Here is a 23763-nt window from a genome sequence, read left to right on the forward strand (position 1 = left end):
TTGGAAAACATACCATATTTTCAGGATGCAAGCCAAGTCACCACTTAATGCCTCGTCCAGATTGTAAAAGTGAATTTGCTGGTTTATGAACAACCTAGGCCTGCTTTTCTTCTTTCCCACTTTTTAACCTTTGTTTGAACAAATTCTTTATTAGAATTTTCACCATAAATAAAACCGAAGTTTAGCAGAGGTACTTTTCATTAACACTATTCCCTCCACCACCATCAGCCGTGCACACTGTGTGGTCTGCATGGGTACGTGGTCCCCAAACTGAAGGTCACAAAATCAATAGAGCTGTCTGCTGGGAGGGTAACTCACACACTGAGCCTACTACAAGCAGGGCCAGGGACAATGGAAGGGTTAAAAGAGAACGCAGTGTTTTATTCGATATCATACCATGATGTCAGGAACAAGTCATACAGTTACACTTCTCATCAATAGAATTGTATTCCACAGTAATGAAAAGAATTGACAAATATTAATTTTCACAGTTGAATATTTTATGTGAGCAATTTATACTAAGTCCTTCATAAGGAACGCATAACTTCTTCCAGCACAGACTACTAAGAACCTGCTAATCACAGCCTATTTGTTTCTTCCAACATGCCCCTGGAATAAATCTCCCTAGTTCCAGACTCACCTACTGGGATGGCTGGTAGGTTGAATGCTTTCTGCTAGACTTCAATCTGATACATGGTAGGATACGCCACTACTGTTTGAGTTCACTACTAATGAATGTGGAAAATGCACAGAAGCAGATTTTGTTCCCAGCAGGGAAATAAGACAACCCAGAGAGTTCTATCTGATTATAAACCAGATGTCTTTAAATTGTTTGTCCATATAATTTGACAAATTTTCTAACAAAATTTTTCAAAAAATATGTTATTACTTTATACTAATTCTAAAGTGTTAGTCATTCAGTTGTGTCCTACTCTTTGTGACGCCAAAGACTATAGCCCACCAGGCTCTTCTGTCCTTGGAATTCTCCAGGCAAAAATACTGGAGTGGGTTGCATGTGATATTTCCAGTTTGGTTTGTTTGACGTATGTTATGGCTTTAGCCCTGTCAAGTAAGGAGAGATTTAACTTCAGTTTTCACTGTTTTCTCAACTTGATAACGTAGCCAGCCTACCTTCTCCTATAACCTAATTTTTACTACGCTATTGAAAATCCTGACATTTCTAGGCATACATTACAAATAGATAAATGTAAATGGTGACTTGAAAGAATCTGAAATCTGTTTAAATCATTTCAAAGAATTGAGACATTAATGAATTAGTAACTATTTCTTCATATGTTGAAAGCAGAAAGCCATCACTCATGTCATTTTTAAAGTGAAAGTGTGAGTCTCTAAGTCATGTCCGACTCTGCCATCACCTGAACTGTAGCCCACCAGGCTCCTCTGTCCATGGAATTCTCCAGGCAAGAATACCAGTATGGGTAGCCATTCCCCTCTCCAGAGAATTTTCCTGACCCACGGATCAAACCCATGTCTCCCACATTGCAGGGAGACTCTTTACTGTCTAAGCCACCTGGGAAGGCAGAAAATCACCACTGGTATCATTTTATATTTTTCCAAATACAGTCTCCTCAGATAATTTCATTTATACCCATGGCTTCAGTTATCTCCATACAGCAGGCACACAAACTACACCTCCAGATTAACCCCTAAGATCTAGATTCACACACCCAACAGCTTCTTCCATATCCCCGGGATACCTACCATGGTGCCTCAAACCCAGTGTGTCCAAAACCAGCCATCATCCTTCATGGCACCTGCTTTGCTCAGCTGTTACTGTTTAGTCAATGGAACTACCACGTAGCCACGTGTCCAAGTGAAAAAGAAGTGTCACCATCTCTTCCCTCACTCCGTTTTTCTATTTGGCTCCATATCACTTTGATTTTTGCCTCCACACGTCTCTGAATGCATCCCAGTCTCCTCCCACCCACTGCTTCCAGTCTAGACCAAGCCTCCCCTCCAGTGCTGTGACGTAAGAACCAGCCTATTGGTCCCATATCCTTGTGCCCCTCTCTTGTGCAAACACTTCTTGAAGTTCTTAAAGCTTTCACTTTATAACAAAGGTACAATTAATTCCTTGACAGAGCCCAACTCTCTTCATAATCCTGCCCAAGCGCGCTTCTCCAGCCTTCTCTCCATCATCTCTTGCCTCTTTCCACTCCACCCTGGTCTCTCAGTCTTGTATTTGCCATACTCTGCACACTGTCTTCTCAGCCTGGTTACCAGTCCCTCCTTGTTTGCCTGGTGAATTCTTACCCAGGCTGTGTGTCGTCTCCTCTGGTAAGCCCTCCCTGAGTGCTTGTCAAGTCCCCTACTCCTGGCTCTCATAGCAACATACGGCTGTGGTTTTATTCTACCTGAGCGAGTCTCTGACCCCCATCTCTCTCCCCTAACTGGATTCCAAGCTCCATGAAGACACGCCACGCCAGGGGTAAGCTCATTTCCACATCCCCAGGGTCTTAGCACAGGCTTAGTAGACAGCCCTCAACTTACAGAGAATGAATAACCAGCCAGTGTTTTTATACAAGCTTCACCTTCACAAGCATGAACTCAGCCACATCCTATGGAATAAAACAGAAGATGGGTTTATGAACCGTAATAAAAAATTAATAGAGGTGCAGCATCCTATTTCCCAGGGGCTCAGTGGTAAAGAATCCACTTGCCAATGCAGGAGACCCCAGAGACATGGGTTCGATCCCTGGGTCAGGAAGATCCCTTGGAGAAGGAAATGGCAACCAATTCCAGTATTCTTGCCTGGAGAATCCCATGGACAGAGGAGCCTAGTGGGCTACAGGGGTCGCAAAGAGTCAGATACTGATTGAGAGACTGAACAGCAAAGTTGCTGAGAAGGAGCACCAAGGAGGCAGCTGACTTGCGGATCCACTGTGTTCCGTTCCCACATCCACATGCTGGATGTGTCCTGTGACTCCAAGTCTCCATACAAATCAGGTAACATTAAAATATGCATTTTCAAGCTTCACTGGACAACAGCAAGCAAGAACGATGTGTTAGAGCAATAAATTATTCATACAGTTTAGAAGTTAATTAGGCTTCTGAATGGAGATCCTTATTTCAGAGCACAGTAAATTATTCTAAGTGAGTTTAAAGGAAAAAATAGACTGAATTATCATTATCCATTAGGTTCAAGAGAAAAGCTTTCTAGTATCTTCTTTGCATGCTGTGCAAGAATCAATGGCAGGGGACACTATCAAGATGTATCCTACAAGGACTGTTTATGCTTAAATAGTTAACATCAGTTAAAAATCACACAAGTTGGACTCCTCAAGAACTTACTTCAATCCGAAATCAGAATAGTTATCAAAAATGTCATGATTCTAACATACTTTAGCAATAGTCCAATTGAGAGTTGCAAAAAGTGCTTCACTCTCTTATTTTAAGTCTATATTTCTTTTTGTCTGAACTAATAGCTATAACTGACTTGATGGACATGAGTTTGGGCAGGAGTTGGTGATGGACAGGGAAGCCTGGCACACTGCAGTCCACGGGGTTACAAAGAGTCGGACACAACTGAGTGACTGAACTGACTAACTGAATAGCTATAAATGATCCATCTGAACCATCTCTTCTTCCCCGTCTGCCATATTGGATTATCTGGTAACTCTGGCAGAACACATGCTCATGATACCATGGTCTTGTTAGGATTACAAATGTCTCCCCAACATCTTCCACTGGAGCGAAGGGTCCCCAAGATCGAGAGGCAATATGTGACTCCTCTCAACCCTCATGGTCTAATAACTGCTCTAACAAAATTTCTATGTGCCTATCTCTGAATCTACCTGACTCTTTTCTTTCTACAATGTCTAAAGCTTAAAATATTTTCTCATGCATTTAGGTTCAATTCAAATGGTACTCTCTCCACTGAGAGCTAGATGATTGCTCATGCCAAAGGTAACTTCACTTTGCCTCGATCCTCTAGCATATTAAACACTAGTGAGCTAAACTGAGTGTCTGTAAAGGGTGGGACAAGATCTTGACCTTCTCAGACATTAGAGTCTGGCAAGAGGAAAAAGACAAGAAATCAATGATCACATCTAACAGATATGTGTTCTGATAAGGGGATGCAAAGAAGACCACAAGAAGACAGATGACTTGAATCTGATTTAAAGATAAAGGTGTGTAGAGAATAGGATTCTTTAGCTAGTTTTTATGGACAAGCTGTGCTTACTGGATGTGAAAGAGGAAAGATAGTCTAAGAAGTGGGAAGACAAGCCTATGTGGGCACTGAGGCAGGAAGGTGATGACTCCTACAGAACAGAGGAGTGGGTCAGAGGCCTAAGAGCTTCGGAGCTTCAGGATGATAAGCTGGGCAGGGAGACCACTCATCTCTTTTGTGCTCAACAAGGAAGCTTGAATTTAACCCTGAAAGCCATCACCAGGGCACATTGAAAGGTTCAAAGAAAAGGAACTTCTTTTTAAAATTTACTTATTTGGCTGCACGGGTTCCTGGCTGCCGCTTGGGCCTCTCTCTGCTTGTGGTGAGAGGGGGCTCCTCTTCAGTTGTGGGCTGAGGGCTTCTCACTGCAGTGGCCCCTCTTGTTGCAGAGCGTGGGCTCTAGGGTGTGCGGGCCCCATCACCTGAAGATCCTGGACTCGAGAGCACAGGCTCAGTCGTTGTGGCACAGGGGCTCAGCTGCTCCACCGCTGTGGGATCCCCCTGGACCAGGGGCCGAATTCGTTCCTCCTGCATTGGCAGGCAAATTCTTACCATTGAGCCACCAGGGAAGCCCTAAAGAAAGGGAATTCCTGCATGAAACTTTCATTATAAAAACATTATTCTGGTAGCAGTGTGAATAAAGTGAAAATTAGCTTAAGAAACAGACACGCACACTCAAGCTAGACAAGTGGTTTCAATTCAGGAACAAGGGACGTTTCACAACATGGGCAGCTATGGCTGTTGGTTACAACCAGAGCTGACGGCACGAGGGGCATCTCATGGGAAGAGGCCAGGAGGTCACTCAAAGTCCCGCACTTGCAGGATGGCTCATCTGTCCACATACCCAGGGAGCAAAGCGCTGAGCTGGAGCCTGGCTTGATCTTTAAACAGGAACGGGTGGTGGTGACTTCTGGCGACACTGTGTGGACCACAGATCGGATGGCTGCTTCTGAGCCCGGAAAAAACAACACAACAGCAAACAATTAAAAGAGTGCCAGAGAAGACGATGTGGTACATACACACAGTGGAACACTTGTTGTTCAGTCACTCCGTTGTATCTGACTCTTTGTGATCCCATGGACTGCAGCACGCCAGGCTTCCCTGTCCTTCACCATCTCCCGGAGTTTGCTCAAACTCATGTCCGTTGAGTCGGTGACGCCATCCTACCATCTCATCCTCTGTTGTCCCCTTCTCCTCCTGCCTTCAATCTTTCCCAGCAGCAGGGTCTTTTCTAATGAGTCAGCTCTTCGCATCAGGTGGCCAAGGTAGAATGCTACTCAGCCATGACAAAGAATGAAACCATGCCAGAGTGTAGGCATGTTGTGAGGACAGTGCAGACAAGGAAGATGCGGGGTTCGGGACCTAAGGCGATGACAGCATCTTGGGAGGGGTCATGCCTACTTGTCGTGGGAGGAGCTCCTTTTCCTGAGCCTCTAGTTTCCATGCAGATAAAATCAGTCTTGTAGGAGCACCAGGAAGTTGAGATTTGTCTAAACAGAATGGACTCTGGCCAACAGGGAGAGTCACAGGTGACAGGTGTGATGAAAGGGTGCTGGGGCCGCAGATGCCTGAGGGCTCCCGGCCACTCCAGGCCCTGGGCCTCCTGCCGTGTCCTCCGCCTAAAGGCTCAGATCAGAGGGGAGAAGCTCTGAGGATGGGAGCAAAGAGCAGACACAGGAGGCCAGCATGCAATTGCCCAGCCTCACATCTGAGCCTCCCCTAGCTCCAGAGCCCTGGCCCTTCTCTTCCCTGAATCTCACTTCAGAAGCAGCTGAAATAACCTGAGGTGAGGTTGGGGGCTCAACTTAGGGATTGGGAGTGCTGAGTCAGGCTGGGGGTGGGAGGGGGGTGTTGGCAGAGAACCCCCCTGGTTTTCACCACTAGATCCAAGTGTGACATGTGACCACTACACCCACAGCAAAACTCTTCAGAAGAAAACAGGATGAGGCTATAATAAAAAGATCCTCAAAAACCAACATGGGTCACTGGATGCACAAGATATATTAATTTGCTATAAATGTCTCTGCTCCAACAACGAGAGAATAGCACACTGTGGGTGATGGTCCGCATGTATGCCAGCCTCCTTTGGTTTTAAATTGGCTGCAGAAACCCAAATTCACTCTCCAAATGCATCCACGGCAATAGACTTCAATCTGTTCCATGAGATTCTTACCAACTCTAAAATTCCACAATTCTTGCAACGTTCTGGGCTGGAAGACACTTTCAACTGAACCGTTAAATCCAATTTCCAACCACGGTTGATTGCCACGTGGGGATTTACACCTCAGAGGGAGCTAAAAATGCCTTTGACCAAAGCTTCCCGTAAATAGATACTGTTTCCTCTGTGCCCATAACAAGGGCTTCATTTTATATTTCATTTCCGGATTTAAGTCACATACAGATTACAAAAGGCCTGTCAACCAAGAATAGAGCCGCTTACCACAACTGGAAAAGAACCCAGAGCTGTATTCTTCACCAATGAGCTTTGCCACTGTTTAAAATCCTGGGAATATTAGCACTTCAAATCAATTGCTTCTGTCTTGGATGGAAGCCTAAGAAATAAATCAATAGTGGATAAGCTTTTAACATGTAGAATATAAGAGGATAGGAAAAGATATGAAGGCCAAAATCATACCGTGGTTGTAGGAAATAGTTAATGAATAAAACAGCAAAAAAGATTCAATTGTTCAATCAGCAATGTGACTTATCTCTAAATTATAATCCTTGTTACTGTCAAATCATTCATTCCAAATGTAGAAGAAAGTGTCAGATTTCTGAATGTGGAATGTCATCGGAGGGAGCTTTCCAAATGCAAAATTTAAGACCCTCTTAGGTATATTCAATATTATGTTTTGAAAATTCATATGATTTGGTCATTGAGAGATTTATGATATAATAATCTGTAACACACTGGCCTTCCAGGTTACCCTTTCCAATAGAACCATCCAAATCCCTTCCCATACAGAGGCATGATAAAGGAAAGTAAAATAAACCAACTTGGGTTGCTGAGCCTCTGAAGATCTAACACTTCAAACAAATGGCCTCCACCTAGGGGTGTTCACAGCCCATATACATGGTGTCACCCCAAGTAGAGTACAGGTGTGTAAGAAGCTTCAGGTCTCCATGGAGGACCAGCAGTCCCAGGAAACACAGTCCTAGAAGATGGGGGGGAAATTACATCCCCCCACTGATCTTTAAAAGCCAACAGTAGTGAAGAAGAGATGCATTTGTGAAGTCAGTGTTCCTTTTGTGCTCTAAATCTCTGCTGCTATGTGCAAAATTCCTGTTTGCTAGCATGCACTTTGGAGAAACATGCTTTGAGAAACATTGGTCAGAAGCACCATGATATCGGGCTTCCCTTGTGGCTCAGCTGGTAAAGAGTCGGCCTGCAACCCAGGAAACCTGGGTTCGATGACAGGAAAGCTCTCCACTACAGTATTTTGACCTGGAGAATTCCATGGACTCTATAGTCCACGGGGTCTCAAAGAGTCGGACACGACTGAGCGAGTTTCACTTTCACTTTCACCGTGATATTATCTCAGACAGAGAAGCAAACGGTAAAAAATAAGAAAACTGTCAGATCTGAAATACATGCAATCAACTGAAAGAGGCACGTGGAGCTGGCAGCAGGCTGCATCCTCACCTGAGCCAAGCTCTACCAGGCAGGGGTGGAGAATGCTAGGCTTGCAGAAGCAGAGCCCAATTCCAGTGGCTTGTCTCTTCAAAGTGGAGTGCGTTCCTTCATGGAAAAGCTTGGAGCTATGGAAGCAGTAGGTCTCCAAGCCACACAGTCCTCCAGGGTGCAGTGGAGGGGAGTGCAGATGGGGGATAAAAAGGGAAGATGGACAAGAAGGTGGACATCCCCCAGAGAGAGTCAAAGGCAAGGAGTACAGTCAATAGGAAGGTGACACCCTGAGGTGCCCGGCATAGATGTTTCCACGGCACATTACGCACACATCCTTCCAACATTTATCCAGTCCCAACACAGAGGTTTTGGGGGGTGTCCATCTCCCTGCTCCAAAGCTGACATCCCTGGGAGTGGTGAGGAAACATCATCTTCTCCTCTTTCTGCTCGTCTCTTCCCTCCCTCCCTGGAGAATTTAACGCAGGGCTGCAGGAGAACAGTCCCCCACAGAGAAAGACTATGATCCCAGTGTAATCTGTGTCACTCTGGTGCAAAACCAAAACTCTGTGAGATCTAGTGCCCTTGCTTGTGACAAGTGGAAATAATGTTTTGGAGGTTCAATGAGGGTGAATATATATAATTTGTAGAGTTACAGACACACAGTACAGACTGATACTTAAAATCTGTGACCATCTTGATATCATATTTCTATTACTTCCTCACTTTTCCCTCACTTTATATTTTGTGAGATTTTAAAGTACTAACATGGTTCAAGTTTTTATAATAAAGATATGCAATAGTTTTTGAAACCCAGTAACTTTTTAAGCCACCCGGATGTGAAACTTCAATTTAGAATCATAACTGAGGTATAATAAGTCCTATTCTTTTCAATAATAAAACAATTGAAGGGCTATGGAGTCAGCTTTAGGTAGATTTTCTTTCTCTATTTCTCACTCAGAAAGGATATTATTAAAGCTTTCTCTGAAACAAAATTATGCAGTTTTAAAAAGTACATTTTATATTTATAAAAATCCTTCTGAGATGAATGACAGGATCACACAGTTCAAAGGATCTGGTCTTATTTCTTCCATTCAATTTATGTGGAATAGCATGGTGCACAATGGGGCTCTGAGGGTGAAAATACTGCAGGGCCGCTTCTGATTAGAAATGTAAGTTCAAGTCAACTCTAGAAGGAAGTTGATTTTCACTTGGCCCATAGAGCAGATAAACCGGCATTTAAGCCTGAGTCCCTGAGAATCTTGGCTTTGACAGACATAAATTACAGTCCTTCCAAGAATATACTTTCATTTATATTTCTCCTTCAAAGTAAAAGGATTGATCGTCAGAAAGTCCACTGTGATAAATAACAGGAATTTTTTCATGGCTCTTCATTTTACTTTCAACTGACATTCCATTCCAGTATATCTCTAGATAAAATTAGTTTTAACATATTAGCATTCCTGAGCGATTACGGTATTACTCTCATTTGCCAAAATGAGGTGAGAAATATAAAGAAATGAAGGAAATGATAGAATTTGCCTCAAGTCACACATCTATCCCTGTTCATGCCACAGGCTGAATTGTAAGTCATTGCTTGGTAGTAAATGTGGTCAGAAGGGCTTTAACTATTTCATGACACTGGGGATCAATTAACCTGTGCAAATTATGTATTAAATGGACGTCCAGTGCCCTAAAGGAGTAAAAGTACTGCTAAGGCCTTAGTTTAAAAACCAAAGCTTGACCAAAAAAAAAAAAAAAAAAAAGAATCAGAAGCTATCAAAGGCATAGAGCATGAGGCTTCGAACTCCTATTATTTATTCCAATTATCAAAAAGCTCTAGTTTTCCAGTTTTTGTTTTAGTATTTTCCATTCTTTTCTTTCTTCAGAGAAAAAACCTACAACAGTAATCAGAACAATATTAGAAAGTCACTTCAACTCCATGTAACCTAAGTTACATGTTACGTTAAGACTCATCACTAAGCCTCAAACCTGGTTGAACATCATAATTGTTTGGAGAACTTTTTTTTAATGTGGATGTGAGGCTCCCACTCTGAGAGATCCTAACTTAACTGGGGCTGGTGGGACATGGTTATTGCTTTGCCACCCCAACAAATTCTCCAGGTGATTCTTATAAAAGCTCCAGTGAAGAACCACTGTTCTACCACAACAAGCTGTACTGTTTAGCCTCTCAGTCATGTCCAACTCTGTGCGACCCCATGGACTCTAGCCCTCCAGGCTCTTCCGTCCATGAGATTCTCCAGGCAAGAATACTGGAGTGGGTTGCCATTTCCCTCTCCAGGGGATCTTCCCCACCCAGGATCGAACCCAGGTCTCCCACATTACAGGCGGATTCTTTACCATCTGAGCCAACAGGAAAGCCTCCACCACAGTACAACCAACAAAATATACTCCATACTAGGACTACAATTTGCTTAAATATATTTAAATGCTTTCTGAAACAAATGTGAATTTTTTGTCTTTTTATTTTATATTGGAGTATAGGTAATTAACCCTGTTGTGTTAGCTTTCAGCTAAGTTTAGAGCAAAGTGATTCGGTCATATATATACATGTATCTATTCTTCTTCAAATTGCGAGTGTGAATTATATCACGTAATACAAAGTGCTTTTATTGTACCCAGACTAGTTTAAAATCAACAATGTATATAATATATATATAATATGGCTCAGAAAACTACAGTATCAGTTAATAAAACCCTTCCCTATTAGCTTCTGATGGACTTGACTTTGTCTCCATTGTGGTTCCTAGGACTTGATCTAGCTTCTTCGCCAGAGCAGTAGATTTGCTCTTTCTAAAATGTGAGTGCAGAAAAAATTCATCATACTAGCTCTGTGTGGCACATCAAAGATGAGTGATAATATAATTATATGTGTAATTGCTCTTTCTATGTTTCACCAGGAACATTTTTACACAAACTTGTTCTCTCTCCTACCTGGCGACAAGCTTTCAACCAGCCTCAGAGGAAGAACGGAGGTTAACTGGCGTCTGGAAAATTGTAACTGTTGCTTCCACCATGCCAGAATCAGCATCTAATCAATAATATATTAATGACTGTATGCTTTGAGTCCTTGGAAATGAAAAGCTAAAGGCAAAGAGCTGTTTTTGTTCTCCATGCTACTCCTGTAGAGTTTAGCTCAAAATGAAACATTGCGTGGGTTTGGGTTACTGTGAGCAGATTGCTTCTGCTCAGTGTAGTGAGTTCCTCCGTTTATCTTCCCGTCACGGCAGGGCTGTGTCCCCAGCAAACGTCTCCAAGGCCACAGAGTTGTCCCTTAGCAGAGCTCGTCTTGGAGGTTGCAGGCAGTGTGCTTTGCTGGGTTTTGTCACAGGTTTCCTTAACATGCTCATCTTTTCTAAGTACAAATAAGTCACAGTTTAAGGTGAGTGCATGTGAGCTTGCCCTCTTTGTACAGCAGGTCCCTCGTGCCAAGAGGATGCCTAAGCAAGGAAAGGTGGTGAATTTAAAATCAATGCAAGACTGAAAAAGACCAGGCTAGATTGATTTGTGGGTTTTTTTAATCCTAGAAAATCAGAAAACTCTCCGATGTTCCACAGATGAAAATAACGGTTGGAACAGGAAAGTCTCCAAGATTATACACTCATGTTAGAAATGCTGCTGAGCTCAACAAAAGTCACTCAGTCATGCCTAACTCTTTGCAACCCCATGAACTATAGCCCGTCAGGCTCCTCTGTCCATGGGATTTTCCCAGGCAACAATACTGGTGTGGCTTGCCATTCCCTTCTCCAGGGGATCTTCCTGATCCAGGGATCAAAGTCACATCTCTTGCATTGGCAGATGGATTCTTTACTGCTGAGCCGCTAGGGAATATTAGCTATTATTAAATCAAAGTTATTCTCCCTGAGAAACATGTCATAGAACTTAGAAATTATTTTTATTAATGTCTGGCAGGTCATGGACAATTGGACTGGTAGGTCGCTTTTCTCTAAAAGGGCAATGCGTCTAAACTGCTACAATATGAACTTTTTAAAACCCTACTTTAGATGGGCTTCCCTGGTGGCTCAGATGGTAAATGCGGGAGACCCGGGTTCGATTCCTGGGTCGGGAAGATCGCCTGGAGAAGGAAATGGCAATGCACTCCAGCACTCTTGCCTGGAAAATCAGGCTCCTCTGTCCATGGGGTCACAAAGAGTCGGACACAACTGAGCGACTTCACTTTCACTTTTAGATGGGTCAACATCTTTATATCACTTAATATGAAACACTATATAAATAAAGAATAAAAAACATATTATCACTAATTAGAAAAGATGCTTGCACCTCTGTGTTCATTGCAGCATTATTTGCCATAGCCAAGATATGGAAGCAACCTAAGTGCCCATCAAGAGAGGAATGGGTAAAGATGACGTGGTGCATGTATACACTGGAATATCACTCAGCCATACAAAATTATAACATCTTGATATGGATGCTATTTGCAACAACATGGAAGATCCTAGAAAATAGTATGCTAAGTGAAATAAGTCAGACAAAGAAAGACAAATACTGTATAATTTCACCAACATACAGAATCTAAAAAACAAAACAAAGAAACAAATACAAAACAGAAACAGTCTCATAGATACAAAGAACAAAATTACAAAAATACAAACAAACTAACTTCCCACTGGTTGCCAGTGGGAGGTGTGAGGGAGGTGGTGAATGAAATAGTTGAGGAAGATGAAGAAAAACACAAGTCTCCAGGTATAAAATAAATGAGTCATGGGGGTGAAATGCATAGTGTGGGAAACACAGTCAATTATATTTTAATATCTTTGTATGGTAACAGATGGTAACTGAATATCATGGTGATCACTTGTAACATGTAAGAATATTGAATTACTACGTTGTACACCAGAAACTAATATAATACCGTAAGTCAATTATATTTCAATTAAAAAAAAAAAAAACCTTCTCAAATCTCTTTCTCTAGGCTTTTCAAAGATCGTGTTGACTCTCACCACTGAGCTTTCCAAGTGGCTCAGTGATGAAGAATCCACCTGCCAAGCAGGAGAAGTAGGTTTGATCCCTGGATCGGTAAGATTCCCCTGGAGAAGGGAAGGGCAACTCACTCCAGTATTCTTACCTGGAGAATCCCACAGACAGAAGAGCCTGGCGGCTACAGTCCACAGGGTCACCACAGAGTCAGACACAATTTACCAACTAAACAACAGCAGCACAATGGTCAGCTTTTAGGCAAAACTTCCCACTTGGAGTGGAGTCAAGGACATCATAGAAACATGTGACATTGCACTTTCGCTGTGGATGTGAAATTCTTCTCCTGATACAACCAATAAGTAAAAAATACGGCTGTCAACATAAAACGCTTTCCTCAGTTAATTCATTACCTGTCTTTCCAAAGGTGCCATTTGAACAGCTGGCATGTGTCCTTGCAATGCTGCTCTTACTTTCAGTTTGCACCTAGTTACTGAATAGGAAATCATCACATTCTATCATGTGGTCACTGTTTCTCTCCTGAAATAGAAACAGCACAATTTCATACGAAATTGCTCTGGGGAGTTTTCTAACCCAAGGCTGCAATCTTGAAACTTTTGGAATCTTTGAAAAAGTTTAAGGTTAGAAATGCAAAAGCTCCAAACCATTCCAGAAAACACCAAAGTTGTTGAACTGCACACCCTGCTTTATTGAAATGAAGGCAGCTTGAACTATTCTTGATACAGTACAATCCCAGAAGGTTGACAAAGAAGAACAATTTTAAAGCAAATGCTGCTTTTGTTTTTTAAAAATCGTTGGTTGAGTTTCTGTGTCACCTTCATCCGAAAGAATCTTCTAAAGGCCCTCCACATGCACCAGCCTCCCACCAGAAGAGAACTCCAGGAAGGCATGCTCTGTGAAACCCATCTTTTTTTGGTCTGACCTGCCCATGATTTTTAATGGTGTCATGGCTTTTGTAAAAATTACATACTGCTTTAAATGGGTGGATTTTATGGTATGTAAATTATACTTCAACAAAGCTGTTTAAAAATGGCATATAGCTTGAGAAAAATTCAAACAATACAGAAAAGTGTATTTTTTAAAAAAACTCTTAAAAATTTCACCACCCAGTAATTACCAATGGTATCATTTTGGGGGTTGCCTCCTACTTTTCTCTATAATTATACATACTCGGAAATATGTACCCAGCCTAATGCTGTGCTTAGGCACTCATCGCGGCAGTCTCTTTGCAACCCCATGGACTGTAGCCCTCCAGGCTCCTCTGTCCATGGGATTCTCCAGGCAAGAATACTGGAGTGGATTACCATGCCCTCCTCCAGGGATCTCCGCAACCCAGGGATCGAACCCCAGGTCTCTCTCATTGAGGGCAGATTCTTTACCATCTGAGCCACCCGGGAAGCCCAAGAATACTGGAATGGGTAGCCCACCCCTTCTCCAGGGGAACTTACTGCCCTAGGAATCCAATCGGGGTCTTTTGCATTAAGGTGGATTCTTTGCTAGCTGAGCTACCAGGGAAGTTCAGTTCAGTTCAGTCGCTCAGTTATGTCTGGGTCTTTGTGACCCCATGGACTGCAGCAAGCCGGGATTCCCTGTCCATCACCAACTCCCGGAGTTTACTCAAACTCCTGTCCATTGAGTCCGTGATGCCATCTCATCCTCTGTCGTCCCCTTTTCCTCCTGCCTTCAATCTTTCCCAGTATCGCAGTCTTTTCAAATTTTTCTTACCAGAAAAAGAGTTGTGCAGATGAGAGACAGGAAAGCCAACCCAGGCACACGCTTCAAGTAAGACAACCCACTAGTGGCTACAGACCTGCAGAGGCGGCGGGGAATTACCAAAAATCCAGACATCTCTCCATGTGAAGTTTTACTCCATATATAGTTTATCCTCCTCATGAAACCAAGAATGTCACCAAAAATTTATGAATGCCACCTTCATTTCACTAAAACGTGTCCTCGGCATCTTGCTAAGATGCAGGCGCTGGGCAGGCGGGCAGGTGTGGACTGTGAGGAAACAGCGCCACCTGCAGGAGAGATGGGGCATAACCACTCCTCAGAGGAGCTGCCCTGCCATTAAGCCTGATAAAGAATCTCGAGGTTCTATCATTTCACGGGGGAAGACGGTCACGGGGGCAGTGCCCTTGGTCGCACTCAGCCCGGAGAGCCAACACTGTGTAAGCCGTTACCTGACAGCAGCGGAGGTTACAGATCCATCTAGAACAGACGTGAGGAAAGCTGTCCTGTGGTCAAGGAAGGTGTCTGTCTCTGGGACAGACAGCAAGAGTATCTGTTTTCAAGCTGCCCTCCTCTTCCTCCCCGTCCTCCCCTCTCCCCCCTCCCTTCCCTTCCTCCCCTTCCTTCTCGTGTATTTCTGCTGCTGGCCAGCCACTCCTCCTGTCACTTGCGTCCGCATCTCCAAGCACAATGCGTGCCCTGCTAATCAATCAGTCTTCCCCAACACAAGACTGAATGGACACCGCACTGGCCAGGTAGGTGCTGTGTAAAGATGGGGCTCCTGGTGACCATCGTGACCACATGACCCATGTCCACCTATGCTGACGACGTCCCACTGTGTCCTCCCAGGTCACACCTGAGCTTCCAGCTGCCTGCCAGCACCCCCCCCCCCCCCCCCGCCACCACCCTGCGGTCCTGTAGGCCCCTCCAGCCCAGCCTGACATGGTCCCTCCTCTGTCCTGCTGGGGCTTCATCCAGGCTCAGCATCATTGTTCACTCAGCTGACCGCCCTCGTCCACACCTGCCCGCACAGGGCCCCTGTGGCCTCCAGCCCCCCAACTCCATCCGCAATGCACTTGTCTTCATTCTGACTCTTTTTTAAAACTAGTTCCTTTACCTACCTCTCACTTTGGACACATGTAGACATTTATTAAATAGCTGCCAGAAAGTCTTCCTGAAGCATAAAATCACTTCTCAGCACCTCTTTATCAACAAAACACCTTAGCACGCCATCTAGGCCCACCTGGATCTAGAACTTGGCGCCCCATCCAGCCTGCCATGAGGCAGTTCTGAAGGCCCCCAACCCACCACCCTCCAGCCTCCACACCTGGCCTCACAGGTGCCCTCGTGCTCCCATCTGCTTGCTGCGCTCCCCTGACCCACTGTCCACCCTTGGATTCCAGCCCACGCCTGGGGCACACTCCCTCCTCCAAGAGTGTCCCCGGAACAGCAGTAAGAACAAACTCCTCTGCAGCACGTACTGTCTGCCAGGCACAGCCTGGCTGCTTCATAACATTGCCCTGCTAACTCCTTACAGCAGCTCTGCGGGGAAACACCATCCTTATCACCTGGAGATGCTCTGGTCCAGGCTCAGGACAGCTGTTTAAGGGGCCGAGAGGTCTCTGCATGTAAATTCCTAACGTGGTAACCATGGTCGCTAGTGTAAACACAGGTTCCCATGATCCTTACAACCTGGAAGTGGTAGTAGAGGCCTCCCCGGGAGAGTGACACAGAGGGAGCCCAGCGGGGAGAGACAGAGGCAGCTTGGCCTTGGCTTTGGAGAGAGGTGGAAATGCAGAGAAGGCAGCATGCGGAGAGTCTGGAAGCACAAATCTGAACCTGGACTCCCGCTCACTGGCCATCAGATCCTGGCCAAGGAGCTGACACACGAGTGCCCAGCTCCTGCACCTGATTGGTGGTTGTGTGCCAGGTGGTTTGAGAAAGGGAAACACCAGAGCCATTGCAATACCGTGGCCATGAGTGTATTAAAATATTAATTTTAAAAAAAAGGTCGCTGAACTCATCTTTAGGTTATTAAGATCAGTGCCCTAGGGCTGAAAGTGACAGACCACCGGGGACAGGACTTGAGGAGGCAGAAATGAGAATGAAATAAGCTCAGCCAGCCGGTGCCAGAAAGATGTCAATAGGTGCACTTAACGATGTAACAAAAAGTGAAGGGAGAGCGGATGTCCCCACCAGCACCCTCCGCCTGCAACCCTGATGTCCCGGGGGACTGGTACAAGACGTGCTGTTTTCACAAGCTTGCCAGGTGGTCCCAACACGCTGGGTGAGTCCTGCTGGGTGACTCACCTCATTCAGGCTGGGTGAGTCCTGCTTTGGGACCACAACCAGGCTCACTGCAGATGAGGGTTTTAACTAAAGAATACTAATCCCCAGACTGCCCTCTTAAAACGGAAGTCAGAAAAAGAAATCCCATTAAAATCTCAAATGCAGGGCTGCCCAGGTGGTTCAGAGGTAAAGAATCAGTCTATCACTGCAGGAGACTTGGGCTCAATCCCGGATCCAGGAGGATCCCACATGCCGTGCCTGTCCACCACAGCTGCTGAGCCTCTGCTCTATAGTCCCGGCGCTGCGACTCCTGAGCCTGTGCGCCCAGAGCCCGTGCTCCATAACAAGAGAAGCCACTGCAATGAGAAGCCCGTGCACCACAATTAGAGAGTGGCCCCTGCTGGTCACAGCCAAAGGAAGCTTGCCTAGCAACAAAGACTTGGCACAGCCAAAAATATATAAATAAATAAAAATTTTAAAGTAAGATAAAAAACTCAAATGTAGGTGAAGTGGCAGCAACCGCTGTTTACAGAATGACTTCAAAACCTACTCAGACCCATGACTCTTCCTCTTCAGACATCTGCTTGAAGCCCCAGAGAGCCCTTCCTCCCCTCTGATCCCCTGGGCATCAGCACTCGTGCGGGCTCAGTGACCACAGTCAGGAGACGCTCCATCTCTGGCACCTACCAGCTCTCAGTGTGAGAGTCTGGCCTCCCCCAGGAGGCCTCAGAGAGCCCAAGGGTATCAGAGAACGACTCTGTTCCTGACATCCACTTCCTATTGAAGAACAAGCTTGGACATTTTCACAGTCATGTTATTCTTTATCTCATACAGATTTGGTCTGGGATGGTGCAGAAATGGAAGGTCGTCAAAGCCTCCTTTCATGCAGTGTCCATAAATGCCTCCCAGAGTAAGGCTCCTGCTGGGGCATGTCAGCGAGGAAAAAGGATGAGGCTATGAGGTTGATCAGAAAAACCCTGCCACGTCGCCCCAGTGGGTAACCAGTCCTGCCTCCCAGGAGATGCTCTGGTATGAACCACAGGGAATATAGTATTGCTGTTTTCCACCAAATGTGCATCTCAGACCTGCTTACAGAGCCAGTTGGAAAGACACAATTATATAATACAAGAGCAAAACTATTCCTGGAGAGGGGCTTAGAAACTGAATTTTAATGATGCTAGGAATAGGATCAAAGTGCGGGCCCTGCAGCGGCACACCAGCTCCCAAGAGCTTCAGGTCCAGGAAGGTCACCCAGCTGTGGCACCCGAGGTACAGGCAGTGCTGCTATCTGTGGAAGATGGAGTATGATTCCACCCAAACTGTTAATGCAATGAAAACATCCTACAAAAAAAAAAAAACCCTTTCTGAAAAGAGTTTGAGAAAGAATATATGTGTCTAAGTATATCTGAATCACTTTACCGTACTCCTGAAACTAACAGAACATTGCTAATCAACTGTGCTCCAATGCAAAATAGAAAGTTAAAGGCACTATCTCAAAGAAGCAAGTAACCCGCTTCATTCTGCCTGGTCTAAATACATGGGTGGTGTGTTTGGTGACAGATGTCCCAACAAATTGACCCAGAGATTCAATGTAATTCAAATCAGAATCTCAGAGGGCTTCAAAGGGGAGGAGAGGGGGGCTTGAAAGGAACAAGCTAATTCTAAATATATATGGGAATGCAAACAATTTCTTAAAAGAAGAACTCAGAGGCATTTTACGTCTAACTTCAAGGCTTACTATCAGCCACTCTATAAGAAGACAGATATGGCAAATGAAAACAGGAATGAGTAAATTCAGAGAAATATCTGATAAATAATAATGAGATATTTGTATTTGTCCTTTTTGGTAAGCCTTACTGAGGTATGATTTATGTACAATAACTATGTACCAGGTTTAAGTATACAAATAAATTAGTTCTGACAAACATATATGTCTTTTAACCAACATCACAACTATAGCATGGAATAGTTCCATGTCCCCAAATAATACCTTTAAATCGTCTGCATCCAGGCCTGCCCCTGCCCATGCCTGGCCCCAGGAAACCACTGTTCTGCTTCCCAGTTCTTTCCAGTTCTTAAATGAGATGCTCAAGATTAAATAGCTAAGAAGTACCACCCACTTTCAGCCAGATCAAAGGGAGTTCAGTCTGATTTCTTCCACCTGAGCTTCTCAGCAACCCTGCATTGCCTCTTTTCACAATCGCACTCAATGATGGATAAGACATTCATGTTTAAGACACAGAGCTACTCATAACAGTTTAATGCAAGTATTAAACTGTTACAGTCCACTCATGTGTTCTTTTGTTCCAGTCAAAATTTTTAGATTTTCAAAGTATCTATCAATTCAAAAGCAAAATGCTAGTTATGCCATCCCCTGTAACGTTAAATTCTTAAAGAATTTTAATTGAGGTTCTGAAGAAGAAAACAAGATGCTTAAATAAAATCCTTGAAATATTAACTTTATAATTAGAGAATATTTACAAGTTTAAATTTTTAGCTTTTACAGCCAGTTGTGGCTTAAGAAATAAAATTAGAAAGTCCTTTAAGATAAACCAGACAGATCAAGAAAGGTCAAAGAAATAAAGTTAATGATACTTTGTATCACTGGCTAAATTTAATTTTGTATTTAAAAACACACCATTTTGTTGCTTTAAAGAAGTTGTGCATAAAGTAATCAGGGAAATAATTATTACAAAATAATGATAAGAATGGCAACAAATATAATAAATATTTAAGTATTATTATTTCAGGATTTACTCTTGCCAAGTGCTCCATGTGTACCAACCCCAGATCACAGGGTCAGTCGGGTAAATCGCCATGATGATCCTCATTTAAAACAATAAAAGGAAACTAAGGCTTAGAATTCTTAAATGAGATGCTCAAGATTAAATAGCTAAGAAGTACCACCCACTTTCAGCCAGATCAAAGGGAGTTCAGTCTGATCTCTTCCACCTGAGCTTCTCAGCAACCCTGCACTGCCTCTTTCCACAATTGCACTCAATGATGGATAAGACATTCATGTTTAAGACACAGAGCTACTCATAACAGTTTAATGCAAGTATGAAAGCCTGCTATGACCTAATAAAGATGCTCCAGAGGGAAATATCCCGTTTAGAAATAACACATCAAAACAACAGGAATGGTAAGAAATATAAAGTTGTGCGTTGACGTGGAAATGCAGGTTAAAAAATGACAGATTAAAATGAATAACATCCCTTCTAGTTCAATCGTCACATGAGGAACACGGCTTGAAGGTATTGTTCCCACAAAAGAGACAGCGGGGCCTAGGAAGGAATCAAGGACAAAGGAAAATTCATTGGCAAAGGAAAATATGATCAATGGAAATGTGTCAGACAGAAATTTTAGCTGAAAAAGAATGGAAAGCAGGTTGATAGACTAATAAGACAAAAAATGTTAAACTATGCTTCCGAAGAACACACCAGCTATTCTTGTTCTGAAAGATGGGGCTCTCTATGTCATTTGTGGAGCGAAAGATGTGCTTCAGAGGTGCTATCCACCTTATCAGGGTGTTCAGCTATATAAAAACAGAAAACTATATCAAAGATGACAGTCTTTACATTTGGTAAAAATGCAGCACATTCTCCCAAGTTTCTTCATTTTAATTCACACTCTTCTAATATGTGATCATTCTGTTTTCCTCCATAAAAATTCAATGGTTGCAGCTCTTATGGAAGGTAACTACTCCTCCCTACAACATCTACCCCTGGAGGAGGAAATGGCGACCCACTCCAGTATTCTTGCCTGGGGAACCTCACGGACAGAGGAGCCTGGTGGGCTACAGTCCAGGGCTCGCAACTAACAGCTAAACACAACGCAGCAACTAAGCAGCAACAACACACTATTTACAGCCCTGGCACAATCTCTATACGAGCAAAGTAGCTGAATAAATAGCTACGCCTTATTGATGCTTGAAATGACATTTGTGTTTTAGCCTAAGCCTTTGTTGTGTTTAATTACAAAATTTCTCTTTACATAACCAACGTGTAGAAAATGATATAACAAAAAATCCTGTATTCTTGAAGCAGACTGTGATTTGACACCATTTTGTGTAGTAGATATCTTGGCTTTATTCATTTCAAATAACTGAAATGTTGCACCTTTTGATTAGTGATACCTTCACATTTCTTCTCCCCCAGCTCCTGACAATCACTACTCTATTTTGTGCTTCTAGGCCTTTGACCTCATATAAGTGATAACACAAGGTATTTGTCCTTCTGTATCTGGCTTATTTCATTTAGCATAATGCCCTCCAAATCCACCCATGTTGCCAAAACTGGCAGGGTTCCCTTCTTTTTAAGCTTGAATAATACTTCATTGTACGTACATACATTTTCTTCATCCATACGTCTGTCGGTGGACAGACCGCGTCCATGTCTTGGCTATAGTGAACGAAGCTGCGATGAACCTGGGGGCGCAGATCCTCTTCAAGATTTTATCCCTTTGGATAAACACCCAAAAGTGAGATTGCTGGGTCATAGGAAAGTTCTATTTTTAACTGTAAAATGAGTGCTTAGATCTTGTGTTCTGGAAGTTCCCATATCAGCTAAAAGTCTATGAGCTTGTTTCATAAATTAATAATAATCACAATCACCAGTTAGCATCAGTAAAATGCCAATTTGGGGTCAAGCAATAAACTCATTCCTCCAGGCAACATCTCAGTCCCCAGGAAAACTGTCTTCATTTCGGAGATCTGTGATTCATGCACAATCAATCATCATGGGGCGGGGGCTCCAGCTGAGTCGTCTATCTTCCTGCCCTCATGCTGACCTGACCGCAAGCTCTGGTTTTATCCAACAGATAACAGAATACTCAGTCATTCAAGCTGCAGGACAAAGCTTAAAATAATGGTTCGACTCTTACCAAACGTGGCATTTCAAAGCTTCTATTTGAACTATAACATCAGTGATACAATAGGGAAGTTTTTATTACTTACAACTGTTCCAAGAACATCAGTCCTTTAAATGTTTGCTTTTCTTGTGTACAAATTTCATCCTTGTAGAGGCACCTGGAACATGCATAAAATGTTATTAAACTATAAATTAGCATAGATACCGCATGTCTAGATCGGTACTTTTCAATTATTTATTTTGGGCTGCGTCAGGTCTCAGTTGCAGCATGAGGCTTAGTTGCCTCATGGCCTGTGGGATCTAGTTCCCCAACCAGGGATCTAACCCATGTCCTCCTCATTGGAAGATGAATTCCTAACCACTGGACCACCAGGGAAGTCCCGAATCAGGACGTGTTAAACTGCAGGGTGGGCCTAAGGAGCTTTGAGGTGTTAACAGATTCCCTAAAACTAGAGGGAAACTTTGGTTTCATATCAATATATTTAATTGTCTTCGTAGGAGAGCTCCAAGGCTCTCATCAGATCCCCAAAGAGATCCTGGACCAAAAATTAAGAATCACCACCTTAGCCTCTAAAACTTCTAATGGTCGTGGAGAAATTCTGACTAATGAAGTCACATGCACTGACCTCATAGAAGGTAGCAACTTCTCTAAGAAATGAAAGTTTGATGATAATTATTTTTTAAAATCCTTTCTATCACACTGAATATATTGAACTGTGAGTTATGTTGCAAATCTGGCAAATAATACCATAGGACTCCAGTAGACAGGGAAGAAAACATATTCACAGAACCACAAGACAGGTTTTATATTTCAGTTCTCCCGTGGATGCTGCTGAAAATCTGTAGGAAAGGAAACTGTTATAGATTTACAGACAGCGACGTAACTCATCTAAACCCAAAAGTGGATGGAGACAAATCATATCACCTGTGAGCACTTTCTCTGCCTTTTTTTCTTCAACTAGAGGATGGCAATGTTATCTCCTCTCTAAATCTCTATGGGTTTTGTGAACATTGTGAAAGTGAATATCTTTTTATCAAGCCATTGCAAGCAGAATGGGGCTGACTCCAAGTAAGCCCAGAGACTGAAGAGTCTGGCAAAGGCCAGTTAATGCTCAGTTAACAAGGGCAGATCAATGATCCAAGAAGGTGAATTTGCAGATGGAGCCGTGCTCAGCAACAGGAGTTCCTGAGACAATGATGCAAAAGCTGAGCCAGAAGGAGGAGGAAGCTGTAATTCAGAGAAGAAGCTGAGCCCAGGAAACAGAGCTACACCAGGAACAGGCTCACGAATCTGAGTGTGAAAGAAATTTCCTCTTTAAACACCATTGATGAGGCTCAGTGTATCTCCCACCTGCAAACCTATTTAACCGTTTCTGCCCAGTAGATATTTGTTTAATTGTTCAATGCTCATAAGTGTTGAGATCATTATCACTTTGTGGATTCCAGGTGTAATTAGAAAAGCACTGTTTCCGAGTCTCGTGAAAAGCTTTTTCTTGTTCTTGCCCAGAGAGTACGAAGCGCTTGCACATGTAACTGACCCAGGCCCAAGCAATGCTGATCACTCATCTGATCCAAAGCTGTGGTTGTTGTGTAGTCGCTCGGTCATGTCCGACTCTTCACAACCCCGTGGACTGCAGCCTGCCAGGCTCCTCTGTCCTCCCCTGTCTCCCAGAGTTTACTCAAAAGTAGCTTCTCGCTAATAGCTGTCACTGTGCTAGGCTTCTCACTGAGTATCTCACTAGTAGCAAGATGTCTTTATAAACCATTATTTACAAGTTATAAAGTATTTTGTCTCATACTGTTTATTAATTTGCTTGCTTTACTGTTGGGGAGAAACTTCTTACACTCCAGGACCCCCAGGACAAGGATGAGACACAGGGAGGTCAGGAGCAGACTGCCCACAGCACCAGCCTAGAAGCTCGAGGGATCCTTAACGACCTTTAACACATGGAGACTGGTCATGATGATTAGGAGAACTAACAGAAGGGACTGATTCTAAACAGGAACCAAGGTTTTAGGACTGAGAGATGAAGAGTTGTAGGAGGCCATGTGTAATAGCCTAGGATATCCCAGATGAACACAAC

At 43.5% G+C, this 23763-nt stretch overlaps 1 long non-coding RNA gene across 1 annotated transcript; it reads right to left on the bottom strand.

Moving 5' to 3' along the window:
- Positions 1–360: 360 nt before the first annotated feature.
- Positions 361–13304, bottom strand: LOC121820385 (uncharacterized). Its single transcript, XR_006060901.2, has 3 exons — positions 13184–13304; positions 6633–6744; positions 361–5141 (listed from the first exon to the last, which is right to left on the bottom strand). It is a non-coding gene; the product is annotated as an uncharacterized LOC121820385 (long non-coding RNA).
- Between the last annotated feature and the right edge of the window lie 10459 nt (positions 13305–23763).

The sequence above is a fragment of the Ovis aries genome, chromosome 9 (assembly GCF_016772045.2).
Source record: "Ovis aries strain OAR_USU_Benz2616 breed Rambouillet chromosome 9, ARS-UI_Ramb_v3.0, whole genome shotgun sequence".
Taxonomy (NCBI): domain Eukaryota; kingdom Metazoa; phylum Chordata; class Mammalia; order Artiodactyla; family Bovidae; genus Ovis; species Ovis aries.